This window comes from Macadamia integrifolia, chromosome 9 (assembly GCF_013358625.1).
Source record: "Macadamia integrifolia cultivar HAES 741 chromosome 9, SCU_Mint_v3, whole genome shotgun sequence".
Lineage (NCBI taxonomy): Eukaryota > Viridiplantae > Streptophyta > Magnoliopsida > Proteales > Proteaceae > Macadamia > Macadamia integrifolia.
In genome coordinates this window covers 26,968,627-26,984,955 of record NC_056565.1, presented here as the reverse complement: position 1 = coordinate 26,984,955, position 16,329 = coordinate 26,968,627, and positions in this window count along the sequence as shown.

Sequence of the window (16,329 nt, the reverse complement as noted above, 5' to 3'; positions counted from 1 at the left end):
AATACCGCATACCTTGCCCTAATTGGAGGCAGGGTGTGACATCTGACTCACACAACACAGGAAAGCTAAGTGAAAACTGGAAGGAGCTTACATAGTTTCGAAAGTCGAATGCCCAAGAACGTAGTACTTGTAGACTCTAGAGGGTGAACCCATCCCAAGGGCATAATACTTGGATAATCTTAAGAAATACTATAAGTAAGCCCACCATGGGCCGACCGAACAGGTCATGAACAATTTTGATTTATTAGCTACTTTTCTTTGCTTTGCTTTTCATTAATTTCAATTTCTCTTTGCTTTTCATTAGTTTCAATTTTGCTTTCTTTTAATTAGTTTCAATTTCAATTTCAAGTTAATATAGTTTTCTTACTTCAATTATCAATACAAATCAGAATTACTACTGCTTCATCCTATGTCAACTTAAAGACCAACCCTGAGTTAGCAAGCAAGCCTAATCTATACTGATCGGAAAACATAAAACCAACTCTGAGTTGCCAACCAAGCCTGATCTATGCTAATCGGCAAACTTAAAGACCAACCCAGAGTTGGCAAGCAAGCCCAATCTATGCTGATTGGAAAAGTTAAAGTCCAACCCCGAGCTGGCCACCCTCAGTTGGCTAATAAAGCCCAATCCTTACCAATGGAAAAAAAAAATTAAACCAACCACTAGTTGGAAATTAGAGAATGATACTTACCAATTGGCAAGGGAAAAATTGTGAGCAAGAAAATTGTATATGCTGATCAAAAAAAAAAAAAGGTGAGATCAAGATTTACAAGGATGTAAGGATCTTAAAAAGATATTTTTCATTAAGGCCAAAGGGAAACTTTACAAAAAAATAAATAAATAAATAAAAGGGGTGGGATGGTCAGGCCTCACTTATTTTGATTTCATCTTCACTTGACAGTTCCACAAGGCTAGGATCTACTTTCCGGGCCACTTCCTCTTCCTCCTCAATCTCCTTCCTAGTTCAATCATTGGTGAGCGCAAAGGGTTTAAAGCTGAAAGTCAGTTGCTTGGTCAAGATGTAATCCCGACACTCACGGGGCCCAAAGATGTAGGTGTCCAAGTGGAAAGTAGAAATGGAGTCCTCGAATTCCTTTGAAATCTTATAATCTTCCATCACACAGACTCGGCAACTACTTTTGAGAACTCCTAAGCTCAGCCTCCAACTAAGCCACTCATCACGTGGCATCCTCTTTAGTCGTCCACTTACTCTACAAGGAAAGGTTTTCCTCTTCCAGCCGAGATTGGGTAGAAAACAAATCAGCTTGGGCATTTGTTAACGACCCAGTTAGCTCTTTATTCTCCTCCTTCCAGTGTGACTTGTCGATCTTATGGGATTCCATAGCTGTAGTGACTTGGTCCTAAAAAAAAAATGCCCATTCTCAAGCATCCATAAGAGAATTCTAAACCTCTCACCCTCAGCAGTCTTCTTCCTCATCTGTTTGGACAAGGAAGCAATCTCCTTGTCCTTAGCTACAACAAAGGAGTGGAGCTCCTCCACACGATCGGTCAATTTTTTTGCCCAATCGTACACCTCCAAGGTGTATGGGGTGGCCTACACCAGCAAAGAAGACTTAAAATTTGAACACAAGATGAAAGAATAAAATAAGAAAGGTAATTATTACCTATGCAAGAGTTGCCTTTTCATTCCAACCGAGCTCCTGCAACATCATTTCACACATGATCGTACGATCATAAGGGCAACGCCAGTTACAGGACCAGAAGCCCCACATGAATTTCTCACCAAAGACCTAGCAGTCATCAAATGGAATGATCCTCAGACGATCTTGGTCATCAAGAGCCACCAAATCGCCCCTTCCACTAGCACCCTCCACTTGGGCAACTTCTTCGTTAGAGAGGACCCACTATAGATTCCCTCTGGGGGAACATTTTTAGGACCTACCTCCCGTACGGGTTGATTGGACCTTCTCGTGTTGTGAGGGTTCACAACAAGTAATACTAAACACTCCTCCCGTAGAGCCCCCTACTCCACCTGATCAGACGAGACTTTAATAATGGGGTACAAGTGGTCATCCTAAGAGGGCTTACCTCCAGCGAGAGGAAAATCATCTCCTACAGGAACCTCTTCGACTGCTTGGACCCCTGAAGGCCAAGGAACCCATCCCTCCATGATTGGCATGTCCAACAAAGTGGCAGTTTCTTCAACTTCACACCACTCCATAGCGGCATCTGGAGTGGCAGACAAAGATCTCGCTCAAAAGGGGGTGAATGGGGAAGCGGAGTTCAGCTCAAAAGAACTCCTCATATAGGTAGACTTCACCACTGATGAGCACATTTATGTGTGAAATCTTAGGTAGTAAAGCATGCATTTTACATACTTAGAATGGAGTTATCTTGGGGTTTTCTTTCTTTTTGTAGGTTTTGTATTTAAAAGGCCAGGACTATCAGCACCATATCTCCAATTTTACACGTAAAGAGGTCCTGTTTATTTCCATGGCTGCGAAGAGGATGAAATTCTGAGTAAGATTGATGTGTCGCATTAAAAGTACACATTCGTTTTGACACCCCGTACACGTAATTATTCTTTTCGGGCAAGAAAAAGAATAATGGACCAAAACAGAACCGAGATGCAGGCCCAACCCATCTGTAGTTGTCCCAGGGGTACAAGAGATGGTCCAGATGCCAACAAAGATGGAGGGCCCCACCTTAGGCATCGGATACACTCTCTCTCCTCACCTTTAGGTGTTGAAGATCTCCTTCCACTTGGACGATTTTGACGATTCTCTGTCTCCTATGTTCCACTTACTTAAAGTCAAGGGCATGGATGGGATTTCCACATCAATTAGAAGATTGTCCAAATCAGTCAAGCAAGAGTAGAAATCGTCCAAGAGAGGCTGCCCACATTTGAAGAAGGAAACAAAAAAAAAAAAAAAAAAAAAAAGGGGAATAAAATCTTTCCTATTTTATATCCCTATCTCTCCTAATCCAAACCAAATTGAACCCACCAACCAAATCATTTTCTTTCCTTTTCTCCCCTATTTCTCTCATTTTTTTCTCCTCTCTCCTACCCTCCACCTCATCACACACGATCACAATAGAAAATCTCCTTTGGGCATCCTTCCTTTGGTCCTTTTTTAGTTCTCTATTCTTCTCTTCTATAGTTTTCATTATGCTCTCTCTTTAGTTCTAGTTCTTCTTAGTTTTTGCTTCAAATACTTTTATAACTGGTTTTATTGAATTAATGTAAAGTCTTTTATTTTTATTTGTTTATGTTATTCAAGTTATTCAAGTTGTAATTTAATTTTCTAGTTCAAAGCTTAGATCTAGGTGATAAGAACCAAGTCTGTTCAAGTGCAAGTTTCCCTTCAAGATTTGTTTTCTCTTTCGCGTTACTAGAAGAAGCTAAAAATAAAGTGGTTGTCTCCTTTTGTTTGACCCATAGCTACGATGATCCGTATGCTTCCGATTACATTTAAATCTCAAACAACCACTGATCGGGGTACAAGCCAACTCATTTATAGTAGGAACTCGGAGGGTTACTGAGTCAAGTATATGGTAGTGCAACCTAATCTTGACCAGGTGGTCCTCCACCAGGTGGCTATGGTAGTTCAAGGTATTAGTGCCTATCCCCAAAGGAACTAAGGCAGGGCCAATGCCCCTTTGAACATTACGGATCACCAAATTGGCCCTACCACTATTGAAGACACCATGACTGTGCGACCAGAACCACCCCCTTGAGGATTTTCTGATGGAGCGTCATTGGAGGGGGCAAACATCGGCAGATCCTGTTTTGAGAATGGTGGGATAGGAATTGGAAAGTAAAGGGATGGAACTGAAAAGTTCTAAGGAAGGGCTTACTAGTGACCAGAAAAAGTCCAGTGAGGAGAAGAGGGGGTAGTGACATCAATGACGGTCTTGGACATGAAGAAAGCGCACCAAAGAATGCCGACAACAGGATGGGAAGAAGAGTTGCAAAAAGCGACGAACTGGCAAAATGCCCTGGTTCAGCCTCTCTAGTGCCAGATTGGCAATAAGAATGCTGAGGTGGCATTTCCCCATTCATTTGCCCACAAAAAATGCATCTTTTCTCAATCATAAAAAGTTGCTGCCATCTAAGCATGCGCCTTGGAAAATCTGCGGCGCATTAATGACAAAGGGAAGGTGAGGTTCCAAGAATCCAAAAGACACATTCCCATGGCGGTTGTCCTTCCTGCAAAAGAAGTTGTTTAGTAGCAACAGCGAAAGGGACGAGGGTCCCGTCTGATGAAAAGCTGCACAAGTTAACTAAACCTAAGGATACGATAAGCGGAACACAATGACAATGACTAAGAATATTATTACTCCAACAGATGACACGCAACTTAGTAGGAGTGGGGGGCATTCTGTTGTTACACACATGCCCTAATCCAGTATAATTTGAAACTATTGTGACAGGCCACAAATCAAAGATCGAAAGTATGATCGAGTTTTGGCTGGCGGCTACGCATTGTCGAAGGGGTAGGGATGACCCCACATGTTCGTGCATTGCATGCCTGTCAGACTGGAGGGGGTTCATACCTTTTGATCCCAGACGGTAAGTGAACCGACTCCCCACACTTGATTTTTGGCACCCATCATAATTTCCAAAAGGCCTTGAGCCTGTCGGAGGGTAGCCACCCGTGCGAGGTAAACCATAGGAAAACAAGCTGTCAAGACAGCAAGCTATCTTGACCACTGGAAACAAGCCACCAAAAGCATCCTGGGCATAAATTCAGTGCCTATTTATAGTGGGTACACTGGCTGCTGTCGAGGTTTCGATGCCCGTGGGTCCCGCCACTCACATCATAAATGATTCCAGATGATGCCAAATCATCCTCCACACCTTCCTCTTGATGTGAACACCTTATGGACCAAAATGTGTGGGTCCTCGTGTCCCAAAACTTATTTTAACCTGATTGGTTCAAAAGAGGCCCAAACCAACCCTAAGGCCCAACTTAAGTTATAAGTTGGGAAATGAGGAAATCCTCATTTCCCTTGTGCCCAACATAGGAGATGAGAGAAAGAGGAGAGAAAGAAGAAGAATAGGAAAGAGAAGGGGATTGAAGGCCTACCTTGGTGCCGGCTACTGCCTTGTTACCGAAATCACTGTTGAAGGTAAGTACAACCTCTCATACCACTCTCTCTCTTCATTTTGACCTAGAAAAAGCTATGAATGGATGGAATCTTGGTGTACACACCATGTTATAGTTGTACGGTGGGTGTTCTACCCTCCCGGTGTTGTTGCCGAGCTCGAACCAAGCCCAATGAGCTCCGGCAACATGTAATGCCAAAAGACCAACTAGGGTTTTGATCGTTTGATCGATGTATCTCCCAAATGGCTCAGTGGAAATGGAATTTTCTTGGCTTAGAATGATGCTAGTAACATCCCCTATAAACTCCAAGGGACAAATCCCGGCGATCAGGCCCGAGCTGGAAGGCCCCAATTCGAGTTGGACCTTTCTATGTCCACCGAAAATATGGCATAGGAAGCACTGTAGCTGCTTCCAGTGGGTTGTTTCTGGTGGAAAAATGAGCCTAATGTGCTCTCTATCACCTCCATCGGAAATAGGACTGATATTTTTAGTGGAAATGCCTTGTTTTCGGTGGGTGTTTCCAGTGACAGTACTGTCACCTAAGAACTATGTCTGTACCCTTTGGGGGTGACCTGTGTGGGTCCCTCCCAATGTTTTTGATGCATACTGATGTACGATTCCATTTGTGTCTAGGACAGTGATGTGCACGTGCCCCGAAGTCAGAATTGATTTGATTGATCGGTGGCCTTGCTTAAACTCTAAACCAAACAAAGATCAACAAAGTGAGGGATGGACTGTGTTTATTTTTGAAATTTTTATTATTTATCAAATTTCTCACATGTTTAAAATTATATGTTTAATTGAAAATTTCATTTCAGGATCATGATATGAATTGTATGGAATGTATGATGGGATCCAGTGTGGCCGAGGTGGTATAGGTACCGTGATTGCCGTATATATGTTGGATGCATGTGTGTGTGTGTGAGAAGAAATTCGACATGGCCGAGGTGGTACCGGTGCCATGATTACCATATGTATGTTGCATTCATACATTGATTATGTACATTAGAGTCATTTGTAGTCGCGGGTATCACTTTGTGGCCAAGGTCTCGCCGGTATCGTGTACCCCGGGACTACATTTGGAAATAGATACGCTTCATGGCCGAGGTCTTGCAGGTGTTGCGTAGTCCACACTCAATTGTGATATGTATGCTAGATTAGGTAAATGGTCTTAGGTTTCACTCCAAGGTCTCTCTGGTATCGTGTACCCAGGACTGTATTTGGAGATGGATTACACTTTGTGGCCGAGGTCTCTCCGGTATCGTGTAATCCATACTAACTATATCATTATGAAGGCATGTAGTATATATGTGGTTAGGTATCACTTCCTATGCTACGCACCCTTGCCAACAGGGTTTGAGGTGTTGGATAACCCATTGTGGTATGTTTGATGTGTATTTTCGAAGTGCCACTCCCGCGGTACGATGTGATTGTTGCCGAAGGTGGGAAAATATCTGACGTGGCTGATGTGTTACCAGTGCCATGACTGCCAAGAGGGGTTATCAGGGGTTTGTCGAGTGACCCATGGACGCATACCGGGATCGGCAAGCTTCTAACCACGGCTAGGGTTTGTATCACTGCATAGTTGATGTCTTTTTTGAGACGAGGGATACAGCCGAATGCGTCGTAGTAGCATTCACCAGACTTAATTTGTATTGTTAGGTGGATAATAAATAAATGAACTGCATCACGAGCATCATGGACTATGTGTTTAATTTTCACAATCATGCATCATAAATTGCTACTGCTATTGACTTGCTTGGATGTGTTTGACCCCACCCCTCACTGAGCGAGTTGGAAAGCTCACACCACGTATACTTCCATTTTTAGATGATGATGCAGGTATCGTGGTGCTGATGGTGGGTGATCCATTATCTTTTGGGTTGGAGTACGGTGTGAGCGACTGGTGGATGGCAGAAGCAGAGGAGCACAACCAAGACTGTGCTTGCGACCACTGTGCTTACGCCGCACCGTGAGATTGTATATCATATTTTGATATTTTTGAATATAGCTATGGATTGTATATATTCTTGAGATTATAAGTATATGTCATAGATGGATGTAACAGAATAACTTGGTTATTGCTATTATATTACCATTAGATGTTTTCCCATTTTACTTATAATTCCGCTACTATACTCTGATTCTGCTGCTTATACTGGTTTGTGATGTGAGATTGTGAAAATGTTAAGGTACTGCTATCAGAGATCCTGGTAGGTTGTAATATAGGTACGTGTCTTACTCACACCGTCAGTATTCCAAATAGTAAGTTGGGTCTGCTGGGAATGGGGTGTGACAGTTGTGGTATCAGAGTGCGATGCTCTGCCTTAACTCACAATCTCAGCCAAACCATGATTTTGGGGAATTTATGGTTTAATAAAAGTCTCAAGACAACAATAATAGAATTTGCACAATTAGGAGACAAGTATAGGTGTTAAAGCCGTTTTATTATAATGAAGAACTTGAATACACAGCTTACACTTTTTATAAAATTAAAGTACAGAAAGCAGGAAATCCTAACTAGCCTAAGACTAAGTAATTAAACAACTGAAGCATATGACATAATGAAAAATTTCAACTAAACCTCAAACATCAAACTCATATAAAACATAACAACAAAAATCCTAAAAGCTACAGTGGCAAGCATGCTACTACTCTTGCTGCTACTGTTGCCGGTTCTGTTCTTGACCCTGAGCCTGATTCAGACCATGCGTTCCTGGAGGAGGCACTAGGATACCCAGATGGAAGACCATCGCCTGCATCTGTGCCTCTAGAGAGGCCACTATATTGTCCATAAGACAATAGGTCCTATCCATGCTCTCGAGGCGACTGTCCCTACTCCTCATCAATGACATAGTGGTGTCCAGTCGGGCCATAATGTCATTGAGACCATAAGGCCTCACACCCCTAGTGCTCTAAGATGTAGAAGCCGCCATAGAACCCATAGCCTGGGGATCAGGTGGTGGAGCCCCACCAACCCCAGTAGCTTCTCCTCCTGCCTCACCGACATCGCCACCCATTACCTCCATAGGCTGCTGACCCTCTCCTAGAATAGGTGTCACCTCTCGTAGATCTAAAGTCATCTTCCTCAGAGAATCTTGGTTGAAGTCTGTGACCTCTTCACCCAAGTATGCCTCACCCTCCAAGTCCACCCCAAAGCGGCTGAAGATGTCAGTCAATATCCTCCTATAGCAGAGGTTCCCTACCCGGTGATCCTACCCTTCAGACCGAGTTACCATAGTCCACATTAAGAGGTAAGGCAGATGAATCTGCGCCCCTATGTACACGCACTATGTCACGTAGGCTTGCAGGGTGGATACCTCATTATAATGTTCATAGGTGGGGAGGACATTCAGCTGAATCGCACGGCAGACAACCTTGGGAGTGGCAAAGTAGTTGACTGAACGGTTCCATCCCTGGGCTTCCTTAGTCAGCATGTCATTGATCTCCTGGAAGGTATCAGGACTCTGAAATTCCTATGCTGGAGTCCGAGGTGGGCAGTACACTAGATCACCTGTATTGTTGATCATCAAAATATTTTGCATCTGCCCCATGTCAAAGGAGATCTCCATCCCCTTCACATAGGAGGTGATCCGCATCTCTCCAGTACCCCGGTTCACACATTCCATGTTGGAGTAGAATAGCCTGACCATGGTAGGGTAGTAATATCAGTTAGGTTTTAGGATGTGGTACCACCCGATCTCCACAAATCATTGACAAAGACCGAATGCGCGAAAGTCATTAGTCCTCACATAGACTCTTGGGTTGACGTTATGGCGCTCAAAGAACTCCCAACGGTCTCGCTCAACCACAGAGCAAAACAGGATTGGGTTGAACTATTCTGCGACATCTTGTTCCTCTTGTAAAAGAGCACATCGGGTACATACACGGCGTCCAGACATTGTTGCAAGATGATCCCTAAGGATTTGGAATGGAAAATCTAGTTAAATGACTGCATGCAAAACTCACAGAGAATAAAATCACAAAAACTAGGTTTCAGAGAGAGAAACATACCTTAGATGCGAATGTGGCTCCAATCAATTGTGAAATAGTACGAGGAAGGTAGGGAATAGGTAGCGAAAGGCTCCTTGGCTGTTTCCACACCTTTCTCACAAGAGCAAATAGGGTTTTGTGTGAATAACCCAAGGCCCGAGCCTATTTAGGGCCAATTTGGTGCCACTGAAAACAAGTCACTGGAAACACTGGGCATGCTTCCAGTGCCTGTTTCCGATGAAAGGGAAAAATTGGTTTTAGCCTTTGTTTTTCTCATCGGAAATACCACTGATATATCCAGTGGGTTAATCCAAATTTTTAGTGGTTTGACTCCTTGTTTCTGGTGGATTCAATTAAAAATATAAATCATGTTAAATTTTCAAACCTAAGTTTTTATTTGGTTCCTTGATGGTGTGCTGCTTTGGGATGTGTGCGTAATCGAATCTTAATATGTGTGGATCCCACTTATGCATGCACTAACCCTAATTTTGACTATGGTATACGTGTGGGACCCACTGTGTATGTGTGTGTTCCAATTACATGCAACCTTGTTTATGCATGTGTACTAATCGGATTCCTTCACAGGAATCATGTCGCGTCGGAACACCCGATCCTGATCCCAATCAAGCCGGTCACCTCCCGCTTCCCCTACATGGAATCGGGGTAGACCCCACAATACACCTCCAGCCCCGCCTGCACTTACGGCCCAGTTTGTGGCATCCATCATGAATAACATGATGCGGAAAGTGGAAGAAAGACAAAATCAGTTTATGGCCGGGATCGATAATAGAATCCAAGCAGCAATGGAAGCCCGCAATGCACCGCTCGCACCTCCTACTCCATCGGCACCCATTCCAATACCCATTGGATCGACTACCCTTAAAACTTCTGGTGGGGCACAAGTGCATGGGCATATGCAAGATCCGATGCTGAAACAAGCTCAAGCCCATGTAGAGGGCTGGACAGACTTTACAAAGATGATGGAGAAGTTTCAACGGCTTAGGCCCCCATGTTTCTCCAAGGTGGGGCAAGACCCATTGTATCCATCAAGATGGATTTGTGGAATGGAGAAGGTTTTTAGACTGATGGGCTGCACTAATGAGCAGAAAATTTTGGGTGTGGGCTCTCAATTACAAAATAAAGCAGATGATTGGTGGAGTGCCACCGAGCCTATTCTGAGGGCTAGTAACCCAAACCCTACTTGGACAAACTTCAAAGGGGCCTTCTTTGAGAATTACCTCCTAAAAGCTTCCGGGATAGGAGAGAGAGTGAGTTCTCTCAGTTAGTTCAAGGTTCCCGGTCTGTGGTCGAATATCAGCAACGCTTCGAGGAGCTATTCCATTTTTCTCCTGAGCATCTCAGAGCTGATAGAGCCAAAGAAAAGAAGTTTGAGAAAGGGTTGAGGCCAGGTATTGGGTCAACCATTGTGGGGTTGAAACTATAAACCTATGCTGAGGTGGTCTAAGTGGCCAAGTCTATTGAAGACCGGCATAAGGATAACTACACAGCTCAGAAAGGAATGGGAAGGAGGCCAATGGGATCTACTGATTCTAGAGGAGGCAGAAAACCTTTCCGAGTGCCTTACACCAACCCAACTTCAGTGCAATTTAGGAGGCCTGATGCTAGTCAGACTTCCCAATCCTCCCGATCTAGTGCAGTATCATAGTCTTCGGGATCGGGCCCGAGATGTTTTCATTATGATCAGTCAGGCCACATGGCGAGGACCTGCCCCCACCGAAGGCCAGGTGATGCACCCTACACTATGCCACCTAGGCCCCAGTAGACATATTCAGCCCCTAGGCCAACACAGCCCCTACAGGACCAGAGACCACAGGGCAGAGTGTTTGCTATAACTACAAAAGATGCTGAGGCTGCACCCAGTGTAGTGACAGGTACATTATTGATATCATTATTTCCTGCACATGTGTTATTTGACTCAAGAGCCTCGCATTCGTTCATGTCACTGGTGTTTGTGAAGAAGATGGGAATTCCACCTAAGGGACTGACTCAATGTTTGGCTGTGAGCACCCCTACAGGAAGTGTAGTGGGTTTAAACATGTTTATGAGCCTTGCCCAGTGACCATAGGTGATCATAAGTTGAATGCTCACTTGATCGAGTTGGATATGACCGACTTCGATGTGATTTTAGGAATGGACTGGTTATCTGCATACAGAACCAGTGTGCTATGTGCAGAGAAGGCTATCATTTTCAGACCTCATGATGATGATGAGTTCGTGTTCCAAGGGAATAATCCCAAGAAACCCAAGAAAGTTATCATATCCACACTCTAGATGAAGAAGCTACTGGATAAGGGATGTTAAGGCTACTTGGCATCTGTGATGGATACTGAGGTAGAGATTAGGCCATTAACCGAGCTAGATGTGGTGAGGGAATATCCTGATGTATTCCCAGATGACTTGATAGGTTTTCCATCGAATCGAGAGCCAAAATTTGCTATAGACCTACTCCTCGGTTCGGCACCAATGTCAAAGGCCCCTTACCGCATGGCCTCCACAAAGTTGAAGGAATTGCAGGTGCAACTTCAAGATCTTCTAAAGAAGGTATTTATTAGACCTGGTGTGTCTCCATGGGGAGCACCGGTCTTGTTCATCAAGAAGAAAGACGGAAGTATGAGATTGTGCATCGATTATGGGGAGCTTCATAAGCTAACCATCAAGAACCGATATCCTTTGCCAAGGATAGATGATTTATTTTATCAGTTGCAGGGTGCCAAGGTGTTCTCCAAGATCAACCTTAGATTGGGCTACCACCAGCTCAGGATTAAGGATAGTGATTCAGCAAGATAGCCTTCAGATCAAGGTATGGACATTATGAGTTCTTGGTAATGTCATTTGGGTTGACCAATGTACCAACTGCGTTTATGGATTTGATGAACCGGGGATTCTAGGATGTCTTAGACAAGTTTATGATAGTGTTTATTGATGACATTTTGGTATACTCCAAGAGTGCAAAGGAACAAGCTATTCACCTGCGGTTGGTACTGGAACGGCTGAGAGAGAAGTAACTCTATGCCAAAGTTGGCAAGTGCAAGTTTTGGCTGTCACAGGTGGCATTCCTAGGCCACATTGTTTCAGTCAAGGGTATAGAGACTGACCCAGGCAAGGTGAAGGCAATATTAGAATGGGAGACTCCCAAGAGTGTAGTAGACATACGTAGTTTTCTGGGATTGGCCGGATACTACAGGAGGTTTATTGAGAACTTCTCTCGCATTGCTACTCCGATGACCCAACTCACACAGAAGGGTGTAAAATATGAGTGGTCTGATGCTTGTGAGAAAAGCTTCAAGTAGCTAAGGAAAAAGTTGGTATCAGCTCCAATTTTGACTATTTCGACCGGTACAGGTGGTATGGTTGTTCATAGTGATGCCTCCAAGTTGGGATTGGGTTGTGTATTGATGCAACACGAGAAAGTCATTGCCTATGCATCCTGTCAGTTGAAGGATTATGAGAAGAACTACCCCACCCATAATTTGGAGTTGGCAGGTGTGATTTTTGCACTAAAAATCTAGAGACACTACCCATATGGTGAGAAGAGTGAGGTCTTCAGTGACCATAAGAGCCTCAAGTACTTCTTCACCCAAAAGGAGCTCAACATGAGACAGCAGCGTTGGTTAGAGCTGATGAAGGATTATGATTGTACTATTCACTATCACCCAAGAAAGGCCAATGTGGAAGCTGATGCACTTAGTCAGAAATCCCAATCACTGACTCTGGCATCCCTGACCACCAATGAGTATCTCCTAGAGGAGGCCAGGAAACTAGACTTGGAACTATTAGTAAAGGATGTCACCTTGTCACTATCAGCATTGGTTGTACAACCTAGTCTGGTGGATAGGATTACTGCAGCTCAGGTTATTGATGCAGAGTTGCAAAAGTTGATAGTAGAATGCCAGGAGGGAACCCAAAAGGACCTAGATTTCTCTGTGCCTGAAAGTGGGATTCTCACGTTCAAAGGGAGGTTGTGTGTGCCTAGTAATGGTGATTTGAGAGACACAATTTTGGGAGTGGCACATAGCTCTCCATACTCCATTCACCCCAACAGCACTAAAATGTACAAGGACCTCAAAGGCTCCTACTGGTGGAAAGAAATGAAAAATGATGTGGCCACGCATGTGTCTAGATGCCTCACATGCTAGCAAGTCAAGGCTAAGAGGCAGAGGCCTCATGGGTTATTGCAGTCCCTCCCTTTTCTAGAGTGGAAATGGGAGAATATTACCATGGACTTCGTCACAGGCCTACCCCGTACACAAAAGGTATGGATGTCATTTGGGTAGTTGTGGACCGCTTGACTAAGGTAGCTCACTTTATCCCAATCAAGATCACATTTTCTATGGACAAGTTAGCCAAGTTGTATGTCGATAAAATCAACAGGTTGCATAGTTTACCAATTAGTATCATCTCTGATTGAGATCCCAGGTTCACTTCCAAGTTCTGGACCTGTGTGTAGAAGGCTATGGGCACACAGTTGGCTTTCAGCACTGCCTTTCATCCTCAGTCCAATGGTCAATCGGAGAGGACTATTCAGACATTGGAGGACCTACTACAAGCATGTGCCTTGGATATGAGTTATATTTGGGATGAGCACATTTCCCTTATTGAGTTCTCCTACAACAACAGTTATCAGGCCACCATCAAGATGTCCCCATTCGAGGCACAGTATGGCAGGAAATGCCAGACTCCACTCTATTGGGATGAGGTTGGTGAGCGGCATATTTTGGGTCTGGACTTGATATAGGCTACTAGTGAGAAAGTGAATGTGATCAGAGAAAGGATCAAGGTAGCTCAGTCTAGGTAGAAAAGCTACGCAGATGTTAGGAGGAAACATCTAGAGTTTGGCGTTGGAGACAAGGTCTTCTTGCAGATCTCCCCAGTTAAAGGGGTGATACGGTTTGGCAATAAGGGAAAGCTTAGCCCAAGTTTTATGGGACCATATGATGTACTAAAGAGGATTGGACTGGTGGCTTACCGGATAGCCTTACCGCCAGAGTTGGAAGGTACACATGATGTCTTCCATATATCTATGTTGAGGAAGTACATTTCTGACCCGACACATGTCTTGACTTACAAACCCCGTGAGCTGGATGAGGACTTTGCCTATGTGGAGTATCTGGAGAAGATTGTTGATTGGAAGGACCATGTTCTTTGCAACTGCACCATTTCCTTCATCAAGGTGAAATGGATGAACCACCCCGAACAGGAAGCATCTTGGGAGCAAAAATATGAAATGATGAAGCAGTATCCTGGATTGTTTGATTTGCCAAGTATGTTCAATTTCGAGGATGAAATTCTTGTAAGGTGGGGGGGATGTTACACCTCAGATCAGAGATCAAAAGTATGATTGGATTTTGGCTCATGGCGATGCATTACCAAAGGGGTAGGGATGTGCATCACATGCCTGTCTAACTGGAGGGTGTTCATACCTTCTAATCCCAGATGGTAAGTGACCCGACTCCCCTCACTTGATTTCTAGCATGCGTCATAATTACCGAAAGGCCTTGAGCATGTCCAAGGCCAGCCACCCGTGTGAGGCCAACCATAGGACAGCAAGCTGTCAAGATAGCAGGCTATCTTGACCACCGGAAACAAGCCACCAAAAGCAGCCTGGGTATAAATCTGGTGCCTGTTTTCGATGCGTACACTAGCTACTGTCGAGGTTCTGATGCCTGTGGGTCCCACCACTCGCATCATAAATGGTTCCGGATGATCCCAAATCATCCCCCACACCTTTCTCTTGATGTGAACACCTTATGGACCTAAATGTGTGGGTCCTCGTGTCCCAAAACTTATTTTAACCCGATTGGTTCAAAAGAGGCCCAAACCAAACGGATCCTAAGGCCCAACTTAAGTTATAAATTGGGAAATGAGGATTCATTTCCTCATTTTCCCTTGTGCACAATGTAGGAGAGGAGAGAAAGAGGAGAGGAAGAAGAAGAAGAGGAAGGAGAAGGGGATTGAAGGCCTACCTTGATGTCGGCTACTGCCTTGTTGCCGGAATCACTGTCGGAGGTAAGTATAACCTCCTATGCCACTCTCTCTCTTCATTTTGGCCTAGAAAAAGCTAGGTATGGATGGAATCTTGGTGTACACACCATGTTAGGGTTGTAGGATGGGTGTTCTACCCTCCCGGTGTTGTTCCCGAGCTCGAACCAAGCCCTGTGAGCTCCGGTAACATGTAATGCCAAAATATCAGCTAGGGTTTCAATCATTCGATCGACATATCTCCCAAATAGCTCAGTGGAAATGGAATTTTCTTGGCTTATAATGATGCTAGAAACATCCCCTACAAACTCCGCAAAACAAATCCCGACGATCGGGCCCGAGCTGGAAAGCCCCAATTCGAGTTAGACCTTTCTATGTCCACCGATAATATGGTATAGGAAGCATTGTAGCTTTTTCCGATAGGTTGTTTTTGGTGGACAAATGAGCCTAATGTGCTCTCTGTCACCTCCACTAGAAACAGGACTAATATTTCAGGTGGAAATGCCCTATTTCTGGTGGGTGTTTCCGATGATAGTACTATCACCTAAGAACTGTATCTATACCCTTTAGGTGTGACCTGTGCGGGTCCCTACTGATGTTTTTGATGTGTACTAATGTACGATTCCATTTGTGTCTAGGAAAATGACACTCACGTGCCCCAAAGTCAGAATTGATTTGATTGATCGGTGGCCTTACTTGAACTCTAAACTAAACAAAGATCAACAAGGTGAGGGATGGACTATGTTTATTTTTGAAATGTTTATTATTTATTAAATTGGTCACATGCTTAAAATTATATGTTTAATTAAAACTGTTATTTCACGATCATGATATGAATTGTATGGAATGTATGACGGGATCCAGTGTGGCCGAGGTGGTACCGGTACCATGATCGCCATATGTACATTAGATGTATGTGTGTGTGTGAGACGGAATCCGATGTGGCCGAGGTGGTACCAGTGTCGTGATTGCCATGTGTATGTTGTATTTATGCATTGATTATGTGCATTAGAGTTAGTTGTAGTTGCGGGTTACACTTTGTGGCCAAGGTCTTGCTGGTATCATGTACCCCGGGACTACATTTGGAAATGGATACGCTTCATGGCCGAGGTCTTGCCGGTGTTGCATAGTCCATACTCAACTGTGATATGTATGCTAGATCAGGTAAACGGTCTCGGGTTTCACTTTATTGCCAAGTTCTCTCTGGTATCATGTACCCAGGACTGTATTTGGAGATGGATTACACTTTGTGACCGAGGTCTC